This window comes from Trichechus manatus, unplaced genomic scaffold (assembly GCF_000243295.1).
Source record: "Trichechus manatus latirostris isolate Lorelei unplaced genomic scaffold, TriManLat1.0 scaffold00011, whole genome shotgun sequence".
Lineage (NCBI taxonomy): Eukaryota > Metazoa > Chordata > Mammalia > Sirenia > Trichechidae > Trichechus > Trichechus manatus.
This window is the reverse complement of record NW_004443947.1, coordinates 29,597,336-29,618,598: the sequence shown is the minus strand read 5'-3', so window position 1 is coordinate 29,618,598 and position 21,263 is coordinate 29,597,336. Positions and strand designations below refer to the sequence as shown.

The 21,263-nt window shown below is 41.6% G+C and overlaps 1 protein-coding gene across 5 annotated transcripts in view; it reads left to right on the top strand.

The window, feature by feature from the left end:
- The window catches only part of GRIA1 (glutamate ionotropic receptor AMPA type subunit 1), a 379,118-nt gene that overhangs the window by 50,107 nt on the left and 307,748 nt on the right, over positions 1-21,263 (top strand). The gene's annotated exons all lie outside the window — the stretch shown is intronic.

Genomic DNA, 21,263 nt, shown 5'->3' with positions numbered 1-21,263 from the left:
GATTCGAACTGCCAACCTTTCAGTTAGTAGCTGAGCAAAAACCATTTGCGTCATCCAGGGACTCCAAAAGAGCCCTTAGAATTGATCAAATCCAACCCTCCTCCATCCTTGTATTTATTACAAGTAAGTAAATCGAGGCCCAGAAAAGAGAAAGGACTTGTCCACACAAAGGATGGTAGAGCTAGATCTCAGGCCTTGATGTTCCTTCCTACTTCTTTACCAGGAATCACTGGGTTATGCATCCTACAGGCGCCTTCCATGGGGCGGGATAAGGGCATGGGGAGGATCTGCCTGTTGTCTTTCTAGTCCAATTCTCCTGGCAGATCTGCCCTACTCTCTGGGCCCCAGACTTTGAGGGGTCCACCCGTCAGATGGTGTTGGGGAGGAGAACTTGGATCACTGCTTCTTAATGCTGAGTGTTCCTTTACACATGCTGGACCCACAGCTTGTACATTAGCTGAGAACAGATTTGGAGGGGCTGCAACAAGAAAATAAATGTCAGCCTCGAATGGAAATTGTAGAAAATGAATTCATGCCCAAAATTTATTACCTTTAACAATCTTCTCTGTGAAGCCTACCACCAGTCACATTGACTTGTTTCATCCATGATTCTCACAGAATCTTGGAGCTCATTTGGTCCTGAAGTGTTCTCATTATGGGAAATGAAAGCTCATTTGCGGGTGGGGTGGGAAGGGTATGTGATGTGATTGGGGAGATGCACACCATGAAGGCTTCCTAACTTCTAAGATTTCCTCTTGCATCCTCCAGGCTAGAATCCCCTCTGTTGCTACCCCTTCATTTAGGTTAAAAAGATTGGTACTTTTAAGTAATACATTACTCAGAAAGGACTAATGTAAGAATTATTTATTGGTCATTTATACATTAGTGTGAAAAAGGTTGTAACTTGCTGTACATCTGAGAATTTACAGAAAGGGAAGTTTTGAGGAAGAATATAGGTGGCGATTTTCATGGATGCAGTACAGGGGCTTTCATAAAGGAGTCCCCAAAAAAATAGAGATACACCCCATATACACTCCCCATCTTTTTTGACAAAATGGACATGCCTCTATTTGCTACAAGTTTCCAGGCATTGTGGGTCAAGCGCCTCACTCAGCTTATAGTAGGAAGGTTACAAAAAGTAATGGCAGGGGCATTTTGGCCCACAGGCATGTGTCTGCTTGAAAAGCAGTGCCTTAAAAAAATATGAACATGAATTATTTTAGAAGAGGAATGCACTCCTCAGTTAGCTACGGTCCTTAGTTTTTCATATCATATAATCCCCAGGCCTTTTCACTCATATTGTTTATTTATATGGCCCCTGAAGCCATCTGAGTTTGTGAATCCTCCCATTACACTTCCTAAGTTTGTCTTTAGACAAATATTGATGACCTACTATGTGCTGGGCACTGTAGGAAATATAATTTGCAGAATCTTTCATTGATTGACCCATTCATTCATTTTACCAATGGATTCATTGGGTGTCTGTCATGGAGATACAGTGTGAACAAGAAAGACATAGCTCAGGTCCCTGTTGGAAAGACAATAAGTCACAACAAGGTGTGATGAGCATGACAATTGACGAAGTGAAGAGCTCTATGGGAATGCATAAATAGTATATGGCAGTGGCATCTACCTTCAAGTAACTTGAGGAGATGAAATGCTGACCCAAATAACAAAATACCACATGACATGAGGAAGTCATAGAGCAATACCAATTAATGATCAAAGGAGCAAGATACTCATCAGTTTGGGGGTATCAGGGAAGACAATGTGAGAGAGAACATGTAAGCTGATTCTTGAAGGGTGGTTGGATTTCTATTCTAGGCAGTAGAGATGGGAAAGTCTTTTCTAAGTAGAGAAAACTGCATGTGCAAAGCCTAAGAAGCAGGAAGGCAGAGGTGTTTGGATAGAAGGTTGTGACAATCATAAAAGCTATCATATAAGTGCCAGACACTCTGATAAGCACATCTCATGCTTAATCTTATTTAATGCTCACAACAGCCCTCAGAGATTCTTGCTGTTATAATGTCTATTTAAAAAGGGGGAGCTCTATGCAAACATAAAGAACAATGATGACTCTGTGAAACATCTCACAACATGGCTGAATTTGGAGGGCATTATGCTGAATGAAATAAGTCAATCACAAAAAGGACAAATACTGTATGAGACCACTATTATACAAACTCATGACAAGGTTTATACACAAAAGAAACAATCTTTGATGGTTATGAGTTGGGGAGGTTGGGAGACCCTAACTAGATAGTAAATAAGTAGTAACTTTGGTGAAGGGTAAGACCGTGCACTACTAGGGAAGTCAGCACAACTTGACGAAGGCAAGATCATAGAAGCTTCACAGACACATCCAAAGCCCCTGAAAGACAGAGTTACTGGGCTGAGGTCTGGGGACCATGGTCTTGGGGGACATCTAGCTCAATTGGCATAACAGTTTATAAACAAAATGTTCTACATTCTACTGTGGTGAATAGCATCTGGGGTCTTAAAAGTCTGTGAGTGGCCATCTAAGATACATTCACTGGTCCCATCTTGGCTGGAACAAGGGAGAATGAAGAAAACCAAAGACACAAGGGAAAGATTAGACTAATGGCCTAATGGACCACAACTATTACAACCGCTGCCAGACTGAGCCCAGAACAACTAGATGGTGCCCGGCTACCACCACCAATTGCTCTGACAGGGATCACAGTAGAGGGTTCTGGGCAGATCAGGAGGAAAATATAGAACAAAATTCAAATTCACACACATACAAAAAGACCAGACTTGCTGGTCTGACAGAGAAGGAGAAACCCCAAGAGTATGGCCCCTGGACATGTTTTTAACTCAGTACTGAAGTCAGTCCTGAGATTCACCCTTCAGCCAAAGATTAGACAGGTCTATAGGCAAACAATAACACACGTGAGGAACGTGCTTCATAGTCCAATCATGTATACAGGAGTAAATGGGCACACCAGCCCAAAAGCAAAGACAAGAAGGCAGGAAGGGTCAGGAAAACCAGAAGAATGGAAACAGGGAACTCGAGGTGGAGAAGGGGAGAATGTTGACACATTGTGGGGCTGGCAATCAATGTCACAAAGCAATTCATGTATTAATTGTTTAATGGGAAACTAATTTGCTCTCTAAACTTTCACCTAAAGCACAATTGAAAAAAGAATTAAAAAAAATGTTGAGTTCATCTGAGGCTCATAGTGGAATAACTTCCGCAAAGTCATCCATCTAAAAGAGTGCTGAGCTAGGAATGGAATTCAGGTCTGTCAAATTCTGCGCACTCTGGAGACCCTCCACCATCAGGCCACAGTGTTTCCTCCTGGATTGTGATGGGAAGTCCCCTGAAGGTTTTGAGGCTGTCCTGGTGCTTGTTCACGCTGCTTGGAAAAGTCTCCTCACCCAGAAACATATTGTTTATTCTGTTCCAGAGCAAGTGGAGAGAAGAGAATCATTCATTCTATTCTCTCTGTACCTCTTCTCCTAAGTTTTCTCTGAAGCTTAACTTCCAAAGGGTGCAATTAGCAGGATGGCTTGTCCTGGTGAACAGTCAGGTTACTTCTCTTCAGTATTTGATGCCCACTGAAGGTTTAGCTGAAAGGCTGACTGACAAAATGACCCTCCAGGGAGAAGAAGCTGTGAACTAGCCTGGATCTATTGGCAGATATTAGGAATAAAAAAAGTCCTTAGAAATGCAAGCTGAAAAGAAAAAAAAAAAGTCTGGGGAAAGCAAAACAGCCAACTAAGGTGGTAAACGCTTCAGTAAACCCTGATAATGGCAATTTGAAAAATCTTGCATGTTCAGTTTCGTTTGATAAACCCCTTCGGTAATGGAATGAATACAGATTTCTCACCCGGAAATGTAAATACAGACGGTGATGCATCGTCAGTCACTTACAGAATGGCAGCGTCAGGCTGCGGAGTAAGCACTCGACTGACATCGAACCACTAGCTGCGACCCTGGCCAAGTCACGCACTCACTCAGGCCCCTCTGAAACAGGATTGTAACTCCTTGCCCAAAGATAAAAGACCATTCATAAAACGGGGTCAAAGAGAGGTCTGAACCCCTATTAGGATACAGAACAGTTTCTTCAGGGACAGGGGTATATTTAAAAAGCATATTCAACATTATAACATAGTTTCACAATTAGAAAATGATTTAGTTTTTTTTTTTATACTTAGAAATAAAACTTCAAGAAGCTTTTTTTTTTTTTGCTAAGCAGATGGTAGATTCTGTATGAACCAAGAAATGTCTCCACTGGGTCCATATATCCATCTTAGTGGCACGTATCAAAATTTCCAGAGACTTGAGGGTGACACATACATTTTACATTTTACAAGGGATCATAGGCCAGTGGGTGGATGCGAAAGTGCCCTGTAACTTTAACGTGCTGGACGTGTGTTCAGAGTAATGCTACTGTCATGGTTTGAATTATGTCCCCCAAAAATGTGTGTATCAATTTGGCTGGGCCATGATTCCTGTATGTTATAAACCTGCCTCTATGATGTTAATGAGGGAGGATGGGTGGCAGTTGTATCAGTAAGGCAGGACCTGATCTACAAGACTGGTTTGTGTCTTGAGGCAATGTCTTGAGATACAAAAGACAGAAGTGAGCAGTGAGACAGGGGGGCCTCATACCATCAAGAAAGCAGTGCCAGGAGCAGAGCGTGTCCTTTGGACTGGGGTCCCTGCACCGAGAAGCTCCTAGTCTGGGGGAACATTGATGAGAAGGCCGACAGAGAGAAAAAGACTTCCCCTGGAGCTGACACCCTGAATTTGGACTTTTAGCCTACTTTGACTGTGAGGAAATAAACTTTTCTTCGTTAAAACCATCCACTTGTGGTACTTCTGTTATGGCAGCACTAGATAACTAAGACAGCTACTGACTCACCATCCACCACCATTGTTCATTCAATTGCACATCTGAGAATTGGGGTGGTCTGTTAACACATTGGAGAGAAGATCCAGGGTGGTCCGAGCTATGACCTATGTCTATTGAATAGATCAAAGCTTACTTGCATATACGGAGGGTTGAACCCTATCACTTTGGATTTGTGAATATCATTCTCCAGACAACCTAACAAATAGCTGGTAGACAGGAGTATAACTGATTCAACTGGCTTCTAAACGTGTGTTTGGGAGGTGACTAATATGAGTGTGAGCAGCTTATATTTCTTGGTCTAAAGTTATGCATTCCCAATATAAAAAACAAACCAGTTGCTCTCCAGTTGAATCTGACTCATGGAAACCCCATGTGTGTTAGAGTAGAACTGTGTTCCACAGGCTTTCCATGGCTGTGACCTTTCAGAAGCAGATGACCAGGCCTTTCTTCCCAGCTGCCTCTGGGTGGGTTTGAACTGACAATTTTTCCATTAGTAGCCAAGAGCTTGACCATTTGTGCCATCCAGATACCCTTTTATTTCCTGGCCTCAAGTTAGCTGCACCTATCAAGCATCATTCCCAATATAAAATAAGCGCTGTAAGTGTCAGCTGGTCATTGTCCTGAGGATGTTCATGTCCAAATCCATGGTCATTGTAATTTTTATCTCCACCTTCTTCTGTCCCTCCTGGTGTATTCCCTGTCATAGTGATGGTGCCACCATCCACTAAGTCACCCAAAAGTCACCCAAAAGAGGATCACTTCTGACTGCTTTTTCCCTTACTCCATGCCTTTGATCCATCACCAAGTTCTGGAGCATTTACCTCCACAATCTCCCTCTAACCTACCACCCTCTCAACAACCATAATGGGGTATACTTATAGCAGCTTATAACTGGCCTTTATTCCTCTAGGGTCTCCCTCACCCCTCCAACCTATCCCCGTTTCTACTGTCAGAACCATCCTCTTAAAACAGCTCCTGTACTTTGCCACCCCTTGTTACACACAAGGTGATGTCCAGTCTCCATGGTATGACATTTAAGCCTCAGCCAATTTTGACCTTGTCCCATCTCATTTTCCATTCCACACCCTTTCCCCAAATCCTACCACAAACTCTCATCTGTGTTCTAGACCATAGCCAGATCCACCTTCTTTACTCTCCTGCTTCTGTACCTCACATCAAACTATTCAGTTTGCTGGCATTGCCTTTCTGCCTTCCCTTCTACTTCACCCTTCCCTCTCTCCACTTAACAGTTTTAACCATCCTTCAGGGCCAAGCTGAGATCTAATCCCTGTCATTAAGCTTTCCTGAATTCCAGCTACCGGTCAAGAATCACCCTCCCTTTGTTATAGCCTTTATAATTCTGTTCTACATTAACATGCATGCATGACTGTCTCCCCCAGTAGACTAACAGCTCCTTTGGGAAAAAAGACCTTATCATGCTCATCTACCCATCTTCTCCTTCCTCTCTTCTCCCTTTTCCTCCTTCCTCCTCACCTCTTCTCCCAGCTCAGGAATCTAAGTGCCCTGCATTTCACATAATAGACACCCTAGCCAGGTCCGTTGAATAGAATCCATTAATTTGTACTCTGTTTCTTTGGAAATATCTGCTGGAATGCTCTGGGCTGAGAATAAAAATTTTAACTAACATGATATTGGGGAAAAAGCATAACTTTTGTGCTCATATTCCTTTTAGAAACATTTTTGCCTCCTTCCATTCCTCCTGCTAACCACTTAACTAACTTGAGGTTACAGAGAAAGGGTACTGAGCTTATTTTTCACTCCTTTAACATTTCTAGCTAATTCTCACTTCTCCATAGCTATTTCCAATGCCTTCATTGAAACATGTTACCTTTGTGGTTAAAACTCAAGGTCCCTAAGACTATCTGGGTTTTAATACTAGACGTACTAGTAGACAGACCATGGGTAAGTTAGTTATTCTCTCTGGGCCTCTGTTTCCTCAACTGTAATAGGAGAATGTTAAAACTGATCATTTCAGAGAAAGAGGTTCCATAGGCCTGATGGGTGGGCAGGACATCCTGGGAAAATTAAAGCAATGGGACATCTTGGCAACCAGATAATCTTCTAACCTTCAAAAGACACCTGCTGTCCCCTTTCAGCCCCGCACAGTATGTGTCAGTAGACCTTAAGCTGCATGAGGAAAGAGGTAGCGTCTCCTCCCCGGGCTCCTAACACATAAGACAAGTGAATAACCAAGCTTTGCAAAGCAGAGCCAAGTGCTGGAATTCTGCAGCAGCTCAGAGACCACGCCCTGTGCATCAAGGCCTTGTGGAAAACTAATGATTTCTCCCCCGCAGACCTGCCTTGCAAAGGGCCCTGTGGAGCCTGGCTGGTGAGAGCGTTCTTCATTCTCCGCATGTCCCTGGCTCTCCCTCTCCTGCCTACCTCCGCAGTCTCTCAGTCAAGCTTATTGTGCATCCCCTGCTCTGTTTCTCAGTGTCTGGGTCCCTCTCTGTGCTGCTGCTGAGGCATTGTCTGCAAAGTCTTTAGTGTGAAAGGTGATTCACAGAAATAAATTGCTTTGTGTTTTAGGTCCATAGCAGTCTGCCTCTGTAATCATGTTCGTAAAGGACTTTATAATAGCTCAAGGGCCCTGGTGTCAGAACTGGGGACTCCAGTGGCTTGAAGATAGATCAATGCTACAACCAAATGCCCATTCAGCTGGCATGTCATGAGCTGGAGGTGAGGATGGAGATGATGGTGCTATGAACCAGCCATGCTCCTAGCCTTTTTATCTGAAGGTTGATAGAAATCAGTCAGAAGATGAGAGGGCTGGTTTTTGTTTTTGTTTTTAAATAACCACTGGAAAACTGAGGCTTGTTTAACCTAGCCTCAGCTAACTTCTTGTGCTGTCACCAGTCCTGTGATCTGAGGAAAGGAAAAGCTCCCTGTTGCCTGAGAAGAGGGAAGCACAGAGGGGAGAAGAAGCAGGGAGAAGGTACAGTGAAAGGTGAGAAGCTGTGCCAGGATCTGGGAGGCTTGAGGCATTGGTTAGAACTGATTGTCACCCAGTATGATGTTTGAGGGCAAGGACAGTAGATGTTGGAGGGCAACTGATAGGATGGACTCAATTATGGTGAGATGAGTGAAGCATTGGCTAGAATGAAAAGACAAGGGCAAGGTGATTCTCCCAAAAGATTCCTAAATGGTGGTGAGTAGGGGAATAATGCTTCCTTGAGCGCAATATCCAGAAGTGGCCAATTCCCATGATATTTTTGACAGCTTTATTGAGATATAATTTACATACCATAAAGTTCTCACGTTGATAGTGTACAGCCCATGATTTTTATGGTGGTATGTTGTTAAGACTATGACAAAAAGATGTTAGGGGAAGCAGTGTAAAACAAAGACCATGAGATGAGTAGAGAAGGTTGTCAAAGCCTGGTACCTTCTTAATGTATCTGCTCTCCCAGCAATTGATAGTTTATCCCTCCCCTGCTATCTTCAGGCTTGGCCTTACCTGCAGGCTCATCTCAAGATATAAGAGTGTGACTCACAGGACACACACACAACTCAGTGGCTAGAGATCCCTTTGTGAGGTCTCCTGAAATCTGTGAGGTTTGAGGTTTGTTCCATTTGAACTGAAAGTGTACTTGAACATTCAGATTATGAGTGCCATCACATACCCTGAGAGGCACTACTCACTAACCCTTTTTGTGTGACACCTGCATTAGCACATCATGTCCCCACTCCTCTCCTTAAACTGGGTCTCCACCAAGTAATTTTGAGATGATGTTCCATTACCCTGAGCAATCAGGAGTTACAAACTATAGGTACATGGATATGATATCAATATGATCCTCCTCCTTATAGTTTGTCGTGATTCTCCTAGACTATTTATGATTGTAATTTTCTCTTAAATTTAAGCTCTACCCAACCATGTGACCTATACTAAAATATCTTAATCCCAACAGAAGTAAACATAATGAAAACCTTCCTCATGAAACCTAGTCCTGGTTCTGTTCTTAAACTGAAGTGAAACTGCCTGGATTTGAATATTGGTTGTGCCACTGAATAATTTCAAGCAAGTTAGTTACTCTCTCATGAAGTTGGATTAGATAACTCTTCCCCAAACTATAGTCATTCTCGTATCTTCATGATTTTTATTATATCTGTGCATTAAATACATTATAATTAACAAATTTATTTAAAAGGAAACACTATGTCAGCTATTGCCAATAGAAGGCCCAGTATCATTTATCATAAATAGATGGAAATCATATAAATAAAATAATAATAATAAAATAGATTCATTATACTACAGCCTGGTACCATTGCCCACAGAGGATTCTGAGCCTGAAGCTTTCTCTCTTTTTGTTTAAGATAAAAAGGAAGTGGTGGGGTCGGGAGATTAATAATTGGTAGAGAAGTCTGAAAGACAGCACCAAACTGAGATTTTCTTTTTTTACCTAATCAGGATTTTAAAAAAGTTTAAATAGACATACTTTCCCATTGTGAGTCTAATATTTAATGCCATTCTCCTTTTGGGAACTCTCGCTCACCAGATTCTAGTCCTGGCTGTGCAACTGAATTGCTGTACGACCATCTCGCCTTTCTGAGTTTCTGTCAGTGTGTATATCTGTAAAGTAAGTTTGATACATTGAGGTACAAAATTCCTTTAAAGCAGACTTTCTCAAATGTTGCCCAGGGACCACCTGCATTTGAATTTTCTGGGTATGTTTGTCAAAAATGCTGATTCCAGACTCCATCCCAGACTTTCGGAACCTGAATCTCTGGAAATTTGCATTTTTATCATCTCCATCCAGTTGCCCATAAGGTCCAAGACCATGCCTTAGAAGCTGTGTGGAATACCAAACAGCAGAATTGAACTGCAGAGAGAATCAAGAGGTTTGGGTTGTAGCCCTAACTTACAATGAGAGCTTGGGCACATCCCTTCCCTTTAGCTTCTCCATTTGATCAGTGAGGAGGTCACAATGGACAAGCTCCAACTCCCATCCAACTCTGCAAATACGTTGGATTGCTTTGTTCAAAGTTTGCTGTGAAAATCCACGCCAAACTCAGACCCACAGTGAGGTTGAAGGCAGTGAGATTCTCATGAAATTTTAGAGGGAGAATAATGAACAAGTAAACAGATAGATAAACAGGACAGTCACTGAAGGGGAAAATGCTTTGGAGGGAAACAATAGAGTAAAATGATAAAGAATAATTAAGCAGAAGAAGGCCTGTCTGAAGAGGGGACGTTTGACCCAAGGCCTGAAGGAGAATTAAAAGCCAGTGCTGAGAAGATAGGAAGGAGCCCTGGTTGTGCAGTGGTTAAGCACTGGGCTGCTAACTGAAAGGTTGGTGGTTCAAACCCACCAGCCACTCTTTGGGAGAAAGATGTGGCAATCTGCTTCCATAAAGATAGGCAGCTTTTGAAACCCTATGGGGCAGTTCTGCTCTGTAACACATGGGGATTGCCATGAGTTGGAATTGATTTGATGGCAAGGGGTTTGGTTTTGGTTTGAGAGAAGTTGGGAAAGAGTGTTCCAGGAAAAGGGAAGGATCTGTGCAGAGCTCCAGGGCAGGAAAAAGCTTAGGACATTTTACCAATTGAGTAAAATTGCTGTAGCAGGAGCTAAGAGAGACAATGTAAGAGTGATCTGAGATAATGTGGGAGAGATAGGCAGTCTCCAGTCTATGCAGGGCCAGGGAGTTTATGGATCGAATTGACAGGCCCTACATTTTAGCTTAACTTGAATACACCACCTGCATCTCAACGTCCTTACTTTTGTGAGTGCATTAATGCTTTCTCCTGGGGTAGCCGGACCTCCTATATCAGTATGAGCAAATCCTTCTTCTGCCCTTTCAGATCTAGCTCAAACATTGCCTCCTCCACACAGCTTTTCCTGACTACCACATTTATGCTAAGTAAACATAAGTTTTTTCTTCCTCTGACCGCTCAGCTCCCACTGATTTCCAGAGACTCTCCGTCTTTCATTTATCACCGCTCAGGTGACCTTGCAGTCCAAATGTCCTTTGTGGGGAAGAGGGAAGTACCTCACATTTGAAGAACACTTTCTGTGTACCAGGTGATATGCTAGGAACTTAGCAGACACCATTCATTCATTCTTTACTAAAATCTTACAAGTAGGTCTTATTAGCCTCATTTTAGAGATTAAGGAACCAATGTTAAATTACTTGGCCTAGAGCACAAAGCAGGATCCCTAACTGGCACAAACAATATGTGCTCAACTACTAACAAAAAGTTATTGTTTCGAACCCACTCAGCAGCCCACAGGATTAAGGCCTGGCACTCTGCTTCCTTGAAAGATTACAGCCAAAAAAACGCTATGCAGCAGTTTTACTCTGTAACGCATGGGGTTGCCATGAATCGGAATTAACTAGGTGGCAACAGATTTGTTTTTTTTTGTTTGTTTGTTTGTTTTGGTTAGAGCACAAAGATACGTGGCCCAGGTCTTATTTATCTATGTATTCCTTATTTATACAAAAAAAAAAGTCTCTGGATTCCCTCAGTATACTTAGCCTGGCACATTGTCATCATTAGTGCTGGTAATTATGTGTTGATGAAGTTAAGTCAGTAGGTGTTTAGAGCCTAAATTTTATTTCACTAAGTGCCTGCCACCTCTGGTCCTTATTTAAGACCAAGAAAGTGTTAACAAAGCATTGGGCAAGTGCCCATAGCTATGCCCAAGCATCCTACAACATGAACTTCAGGCATCAACATGACCCCTAGAACATAATTCTCTTCAGCCCAGCCTGCTCAGTCATTCTTGGCCAGTCTGCCCTACCTGCTGGTAAGTTTGGGACCTGAACTCATTCTACCCCGGGCCTCACCTGAAGTGCCTATTTCAAAGGACCTGGTGCTCAGACAGTGGCTCTAATCAATTATTAACCATCCAGACGGATAGCCAAACAGCCAACTCATTGTATCTAATACTGAGAGACAGACCCTTTAGAAGTCAAAATGTCATGGCTCCCGTACATTCCTCATTTTGTATGTAGTTCGATAGGCACCGAGTGCCTTTCTTTTCCTGTGAGTTACTCAACAGCTGTGTAGTCAACATGGATTACATTTCTTTCCTTTTGAAGGAATTGTATGGGAGTGTGAGTTGTCACACTGTGATGATGGACTTACTTCAGTTGTATAATAAATGACACACAATTGTGGGTGACTTGACAGTAGCTGACAGCATTTGGCAAAGCATCTTTCATTAACCATAAGGTGAAACCACCAATTTACTAAGAGTATAGTCTTTACATGTAACTGAAGATCAGAGACCAGAGAAAACAATCACATGTTCCAGAATGGGGGTTTACAAAGGCCATTCCATGGTGTGAACTAGCAGTCACAGAGTCCAGTCTTTGCTGGCATTTGCTAGTCATGAGGTCTCAGCTAACTGCATTTCATTTTTCAAGATTCACCTCATGATCCATCCTCCAGGAAGCCTTCCTTAACCACTCCTTCTTCCCTCAGCCTGGGTCAGGTGCCCTCCTTTGTGTTTCCATGTCACTTTTCTGTTTTTTATTTCCAGTTATCACACTATATTATAATACTTGATAAATAACCTTCTTCTGTCACTAGGTTATGAAAGCACAGTAGACTTTGTTATCAGGCAGACCCAGGTTGCAATCATAGCTCAGTTGCTTTCTAGCTGTGTGATAAGGATTACTCATTGCTCTTGACTTGATTTCAGCTCATAGCGACCCTATAGGACAGAGCAGAGGTGCCCCATAGTATTTCCAAGGTTGTAAATCTTTATGGAAGCAGACCGCCACATCTTTCTCCTGCACAGTGGCCGGTGGGTTCGAACCTCCAACTTTTCGGTCAGCAGCCAAGCACTTAACCACTGCACCACCAGGCATCCTGTTATAAGAATGAAGTATATATAAATACATTAGCATAGAGTATGCATCACAGCTAATAAATCTGTTGCCTTTTAGTTTTGTCTTTATTCTCTAGCTGTTGTGCCTTAACAAACGCCTGGCACATATTGGTAGAGGCGATGGTGGTAGTGTTGTTGGTGGGGGTGGGGGTGATGATAATGGTCATGGTGATGTGGTAGTGATAGTGGTAATGAGGTGGTGGTGGCCTTTGTGGCGGCGAAGTGGTGGTGGCCATGAGGTAATGGTGGTGATGTTGTGATGGTGGTGATAGTGGTGCTGGTGGTGGTAAAAACCAAGCCAATAAACCTGTTCCTGTCAAATGGATTCCGACTCATAGCAACTCCACAGGGCAGAGTAGAACCACCCCATAGGGTTTCTAAGGAGCAGCTGGTGGATTCCAACTGTTGACCTTCTGGTTAGCAGCTGAGCTCTTAACCACTGGTGGTGGTGGTGGTGGTAGTGATAGTAATAAATAAAGATAATTAAAATCAGCAGCTAATATTTATCAAGAGCTTACTGTATGCAGGGCATTGTGCTAAGTACCTGGATATATTTAACTTTATCTTCCTGACATCTTTAAGATATTACTAGTACCACCATCTTTCAGGTGAATGAACTGAGGTTTCAAAAGTTGAGTAATTTGCCTGAGGTCCTACATTTAAGAAATGACAGAGTCAGAATTTGAGACAAGCTGTGTGATACCACGATCTATTCTTTTAATTACCACATATATGTAAAGCATTCAGCTGTTGGTTATTTGAATGAGTAAGGGAAGAAGAAAAGAATTGACTTGTTTTCTGATCTTAAGATTCCTTTTCTGAAAGTGGAGATAATAATCTAGCCTTCATGAAAATCAAGTGAGATAAAGGAAGTCAAAGCTCCCTGAAAACTGTGAAGTCCTTTCTGTGTATAAAGATGGAATCAGCAGCAGCAGCAGCTCCATCTTGATTCATCCATTCTTTCATTCAACAAATAAGTGGTTTTCTGTTTTAGGCACTGGGAATAAAGTGAACAAAACAGATTAAGATGTCTGTCCTCATGGAGCTCTCAGTCTAGAGACAGACAATGAGCAAGTAAACAAGTGAAACATACAGTGCTGTGGGGAAAATAACTCATGGAGGAGGCCAGAGAGTATGTGTGTTTGTCTAATGGGTGACCTTCAGTATGACATGAAGGAAGTGAGGGGGTAAGCCATGCAGAGTCTGGAGAAGAGCATTCTCTGTAAAGACAGTTTAAAACTCAAATTAGGAGTATTCAGAACCAAAGACATCACTGTGATGAGAGTGCTGGGAATAGGCTAATAATGCAGGAACCCCAAGTTTCCCCAAGATGCCAACGGAAAAATGCTGAGTTAAATTTAGTCTTTTCCCTGGTAACCTCCCCTCGTACTGTTTCTGATGCCTCAGTCAAGGCATGATGACCTGGAAGAAAGAGACCGTTATCTGGAAGCATGTTTTCCCTGGCAACAGGAAGAGGGCTGGAGGGAAGTAGGTTCTACTCACCACTCAGCCATCAAGGGACAAGATGACTTCAGATAGGTCATCTGCACTCATAGCTTTCTCACTCCTCCTAGATGGAAGAGAACAAAGGCAAAGTTGAGGGTTCTCACTTCATTCAGTGGAAGAAGATTATCTCACACATGTCTTCACAGGGTTCTACTATGGGATCAGTACTATTTATTTAAATCTGTAATGATCTTCAATGAAGCTAGTTGTGCATTAACCAGATTTATGAACGATGCAAGTTAAATTGGATTGCAAGCACAGGAAAAGATGATGAAAGAAATTATCAGCCGGACTGAATTGCTTAGAGGACTATGTAAACAGTCATGGGAAGAGATTTAATTTAGATAAACATAAGGCAGTATCTCTGGAAGTCTGAGGTCAGGGGAAAGCAGAGGGGAGAAGATAGCCAGTTAGATGGAAGAGACATGGAAAGGGTTTTGGGAATGATGTCGGTGGCAATGTGGCCAGTATTATGGTAAAGGCAAAGGAAATTGAATAGATATTACTGAAAAATGTGGCATCTTCTTTGAATCCAAAGAGAAATGGGATAGTATGTGGAAAACAGCACAAGATGGGAGTCTAAAGGCTGTAGCTGTATGCCCAACTCTGCTAGGAACTGGCTCTGTGACTGGGGGAAGCCTTTTGATTTTTCTGACCTTTAGCTTCATCTTCTGTAATGATCTGTAATGTGGCTCTGGGCCCAAACATCCTTGGTTCTCTTATGTTTAAGGAGGGCATTGTGTGCTCTGAAGAGACTCTGAATCCATCTCTACTTCATCCCAGCAGACCTTGATGGAAACAACAAAAGGTACAGATTCATGACAGACCCTATGGAAGAGCATTCGTCTTGGAGCTAGATCAAAGGTCCAGGCATCGTCAGAGACATTGAAAGAACTTTAAAGGCTGCAAAATTGAGGAAGGATCACAGTTATGATAGTTCAGTATAACTGGATTTCACCAGAGGTTTTAGAGAAAATAAACGGAAGATTTATTTAAAGTGATCGAGGGGTGTGTACAATGCAGAGTGACGATTGGGTTAAAGAAGAGCAATTGCAAGTTTCGTGTTTTTAGGGATTAGAGTGATGTTTGGGTTGATTTAACACAGTGTGGCAGCCTGAGATGCAGGAATAGTTGTATTCTGCTGCAGACCATAGTCACCTATCATTTTAGAGCCTTCCCACGGGGATTTGCAAAGAAGTGTATGCCAGAGAGTGAACATCAGTCTTGTCCTGGTTACTCAGGTCCTGGATATGTTCACCACTACAATAACATGGGGACCAACTATATAATAACCTTTTAATGCAGGGGTTGGTGAACTTCTTCTGCAAAGGGCCAGGTAGTAAGTATTTTAGGCTTTGTGGGCCACATGGTCTCTTTCACAACTACTCATCTCTGATGGTGTAGAGTGAAAGCAGCCATAGATAATATGTAAACAAATGGATGGAGCTGTGTTCTAATAAAACTTTATTTAGAAAAACAGGCAGCTGGATTAGACCCACACACCATAGTTTGCCAAACCCTGTTTAAATGTGTGGTGATACCACCTATCAGCAAATGTGTCCTCATCAGTGTCCTGAAGTCTATCCAGCTTCATGTGTAACTCCTCCTTTAATGGAGAAAAGAATGTAAGTGGAAGACCCTTGCACAGTAGGTGGTCTGAAGAATGGAACCATTTACTGAGTCATTTGTCACTGGGAATTGTATGTGAACAGGTTGCCATGGGTAAAATGATTTAAAAATGACAAACATCTCAGGTAGTTAGCCTGGTTATTGGTATGTGAGGATGAATTTGAAGAACATTAGATGCTTGTGAGCTTGACATGTGTTGAGAAGAGACTCACCATAGCAGATGCAGGTTTTTACATTCTCCAATGAGGAACAATTGAAAATACAGTTTACTTGTGAGTAAAATAGAGATAACATCATTCAACTTGTAGGCTGCTGTGAAGGTTAAATGAAAGAGTCTTGTATCAGGGCTCTGTTTCAAAATCATCAACAAGAGTTTTTAATAATGCACATTGCAGAGTCCCACCTCAGGCCCTCCCAGGACTCACAAGAAAATACTGAGTTCATTCTATGGGCTGAATGTCATGGTGACCTCATTCATGGCTACATGGGTTTACGGGGTATGATATATAATGAACTTTGTTAGATTGAAAATCACTGCACTGTAAGTTCAGGGACAAAATGAATGGGTCTGCCATAGACTGGGGTCCGGCCAACATCACCAGAGCCAGGCTGCTCAGGGAGGAGTAAGCATTCAAGCAGGTGATATACGTTATACCTCCACACAAAGTAAAAGACAAAAACAAAAAACACAAAGGGTTTTGTTAATCAAATAACAATGTCACAATAAACTGAGGCATGTTGTGTTGTGTGCCGTAGAGTTGCTAGTGACCCTATGTGTAAACTGAGGATGTCAAATAGTGTAAGAGATTTATATTTTAAAGAAGGCTTAGTGATAATTATGTCTGACCTCCACCCAATAATGCCATTCTCTCTATACCCTACCCCTGGTCGTCTCTGTGTTGGTATCTCTGGGATCCAGGGGATACTCGACTACCCATTCACTCTTCAGATGGTGCTGTGATAACTTCCTTCCAGCCATTGCTGCCGATTCTTTCACAGGTCTGAGCTCAGCCATGTGGAGTCCCATAAAAGAACTCCATCAGGTCTTCCACCCATAGCTGTAAATTGGAGAATCTCAAACACTTGAGAGGACTGTCACAAGTAATCTGTCATTAGTAATATAGTTGCCAAAGTTTCTACCAAGGTTGTTGTTGTTAGATGCCATCAAGTTGATTCTGACTCATGGTGACCCCATGTGTACAGAGTAGAATTGCTCCATAGGTTGTGACCTTTCAGAAGCAGACTTCCGGGCTTATTTCCTGGTACCTCTGGGTGGGTTGAAACTGCCAACCTTTCAATTAGTAGTTGAGTGCTTAACTGTTTGCACCACATAGGTCTCTACTCAGCCAAGTTACTGTTTATAAATCAGAGCATATTTTAGCTTCTGATTTACTTTCCAATCTGTATCCATCAATGGAAGAGAGAAGAGTTAAGTTACAACTCTCACAAGGGGATTAAGTAGTTGCATCTGTCATGGGACCTGGGAGGGGTAAAAAGTTGTTGATTGTTTTGCTATATAGCACTTTATATATTAAGAGAGAGCTACTGTGCCTCATCATTGGCTGATATTTATTAAGTGCCTGTCATGCCCAGAGTTTTGGACTATGTGGTTAAGAGAGAGAGAAGGATAAAGCACAATTATGAAATCATGAGGATTTGGGCTAGATGGTTATGAATTTTTTGATACTAAAAAAGAGCAAATAAGCCCAAGAGTGCTCATTCACTGATTCATTTATTCAAATATTTACCAGATACATCTAAATGCTAGAGATAACATGGACATCAAAACAGACATGACCATTGTCTTCATGGAGATTACATTCTGGTCTCTGTCTCTGTTTACAAATTTATATGATATACTTCCCTGCCCTTCAACTATAATAAAATCTATCAAAGGTACAGAAGTCATTAGGGAAAGATTTGGGACTAAAATTGATTACCTTTCTCCAGATACAGAAATTTCTCAACCAGGCAACATTTTATATGATACTCTAACTTCAGGACTGATGGTTTGGCTGGTTGTTGGTTGGTTACGTGTATGAGTTTGCATGTAATTGAGATTAAAAACAGTATTCTTTTAAATTACATGATGATGCAGGTTTATTGTGGGAAACTGGAAAATACAGGTAAGAAAAAGGGGGTATAATCGAAGCAATTATCATTGCACAACTTTGAGATAAATTTGTTGTTATATTGATATATATCCTTTCAGACTTGCTATTCATATGAGTTGGAATCGACTCAACAACAGTGTGTTTAGGGTTTTTTTAATTATTCATATGTTGGGTTTTTTATTATTGTATAAGACTGGGATCATGATGTACATAAAGTGTTTCACTCTTCAATATTCACTTACTATATTATGATCATCTTTCATGCCAGTAAATTGGAACACCCTGTGGCATAGTGATTAAGAGCTACGGCTACTAACCAAATAAATAGACATCCACACGAATGTCTAAATGGCTCTGTAGAATTCCTTTATATTATCCTTTAGATCATTCCTATATAGCATACTGTGTCCAACTAAAATCTTATTGTTATATGTTTAGGGTGTCTGTGTATTTTAAAGCAGCATACTTGAGTAAACAGCCTGCAACTTACCAAAGCTCAAAATGAGATATTTAGTTATAAACAGCTGTAAAGAACTTAAAGAGTTAGCATTCTAACCAGAAAATGAGTTTCCCTTCACTTGACAGGGTTGGGTAACTGAGGTGGTACACATTAATGGCCCCTGTTTCCATCACTGTTTAGTGACAGGCATGACCAGCGCTTTGATGTATGAGTGACCAGACTCTCCAACTTTATTTTCAGGTTTGAAATCCGAGTGCCACACAATACTGGTACATTATTACTTGTGGGTCCTTGGGACTTCTCTGCCACCTCCAAGAGCAGAAGTGAGGTCTTCCGAGGTGAGCAGTCACCACAAAATTTTCATCAGGAAAAGGAAAAGAAGCCATCAATCTATATCCTGGAAAACTAACGCCTGCCCAGAAATAGCCACAGAATCAGGTTGGAGCCTAGAAGAAAAGTCCCATAGACTTGAGAAAGGTCAGGGTAAAAATGAGTTTGTTATAGGTCTGAGGTCAGAAAGGAGGAGTTCTAAAGAGCTCAGGGCAACAACATCTAAAAAATAGGCCAAAATGACTAATATTGGGGCCTTGTATCTTTGAGAGAAAAAAGAAATCTTCCTCCCTCTTCAAAAATTTTCCAGGAAACAAATTCTCCAGGCCACATGTTTGTAAAATGGAGGAGAGTCTGTAAATGATCCAGATATTCAAAAACATTTTTTCTCTCTACTGCTGTGATGCTCAAGATAGATTCCAGAGTGGTGTGTAAAGGGACCTGAGGTCTGCATCTAGACCCGGCTCAGTCCCTCTCTGTGGGACTAAGAGAAGGCCATTCTCTATCTAGACTTTAAGGAGACCTAGTGATCTGCTCCAGTAAAGATTACCGCCTAGGAAACTCTGTGGGGCGGTTCTACTCTGTCATATAGTGTCTCTATGAGTTGGAATTGATTCAATAGCAAACAAGATCTAGACTTTGATTTTCCATCCATTAAATAAGAAGTAGAGAGGCATTATATCATCAAGAAATCCAGTTCTACCACATGCTAGCTATATGAAATTGGATTGTTTCTTAACCTCTTTGAGTCTCAATTTTCCAGTCTTTAAAATGCAGACAACAATGCCTAATTTATAAGGTTTTCTGAGTATTCAAGTAAGATGGGGTCCGTAGAAAGCTTAATCTAGAACCTGTGACATGGTTAAGAAAAAAAGCAAACTCATTGCCATTGAGTTGATTCTGACTCATAGTTACCCTATAGGACAGAGTAGAACTGTCCCATAGGGTTTCCAAGGTTGTAATCTTTAAGGAAGCAGATTGCCACAGCTTTCTCCTGTGGAGCAGCTGGTGGGTTCAAACCACTGACCTTCCAGTTAGCAGCCAAGTGCTTAACCACTGCACCACCAGGGCTTTTTTATGACATGGTTAGTGTTCAATAATTGCAAAGGTTGGCAGCTGTTTTGTTTTCTTTGGTCCTTTCCAGCTCCAAAGTATTATTATTCTATGCCAGGTATTAGGGGCATACAGAGATGCTAAGATATGTTCATTCCCCCCAAAGAATTATAGTCCACTGGAGGGAGTAGACATGTAAACCCAGCTGTCCTAGAAGATTAGACAGAGAGATGTGTGATCGAGGTGGAAGAGCTGATGCATTCTTCCTGGGGATCAGTGGGGGAGGCTTCACAGTGGAGGCAGCCATTGAGCTGGGTTTTAAAGTATGAAAAAGGATGTTTTAAAGCAGCGTAGGAGTAGAAGCACTCAGGTAAGAAAGTAAAGGGCACAACTGAGTAGATAAATTATGCCTATTGTTTCTTGAGCTTCTTGTAATGGGTTGGTGTAACTGTTAAGGTCAAAAAAATATATACACATGTATTCACAACTGAACCCAAATCAATTACTGCTAGGAAATTTAAAATTTTCCCTCAAGATCAAAGCACAAAAACCCAGATGTCTTGGTTTTGCTACTAACAATCTGACCTTGGGCAAATGACCTTACTGGTTCTTTAGCTAAACAATGAGCTAACCTGTCCTCCTCAATAGGTTGTTGTGAAAATTAACTGAGATAATGAACAGCCTGCATCAGAATCACCTGGAGGACTTATTAAAGCACAGATTTCTGAGCCCTACCCCCAGAGTTTTTGATTCAGTAGGTCTGGGCTGGGGCCTGAGAATTTATATTTCTAACAAGCTCCCAAGGCAATTCAACCTGGCTGACTGCTTCATTCTCACCTGCAGATCTGGAGACCACACTTTGAGAACCTCTGCACTAGGTCCGTGTAGTATTTTAAAGCTATTTTTTGACAATCGGCTCAAGAGTAATGTATGTATTTATTAATTTTTTTTCCTGTTGCTAGCCCTTTAATATACTCTAAGAGGCTTATGCACAAGGAGAAGACATAATATTTGCTCCAGGAGTCCTTAGACTATATTAACCTTGATCAATCATATGTAGTAAAGTAATGTGTTGATTTGATTTGTCCTCATACAACTTCTAGTCTCACTAGAGGATATAACTAACGTATTTATTAGAATAAGTTAGAATGACATTGGAATAATATCAGGCCTTTTTTCCATTTTTTTTCCCTTAGTAATCAAGCCTATGATTCCTAAAGAACTTTTGTTCTTTTATTTTCTTTTATCTTAACCTTCAGCACAAACTGCATCCTTAATGTGGCCACCCTCCCTCTTTCTGCTCCTATGACCACATTTCCCGGTAGTCTTTAACGGCCCCAGGTTGGATGGGATTTCCATTAATGTAAGAGAACAGATATCTATGTAAATAGAGACAGATGTCTCCTGCAACATCTGAAATGAA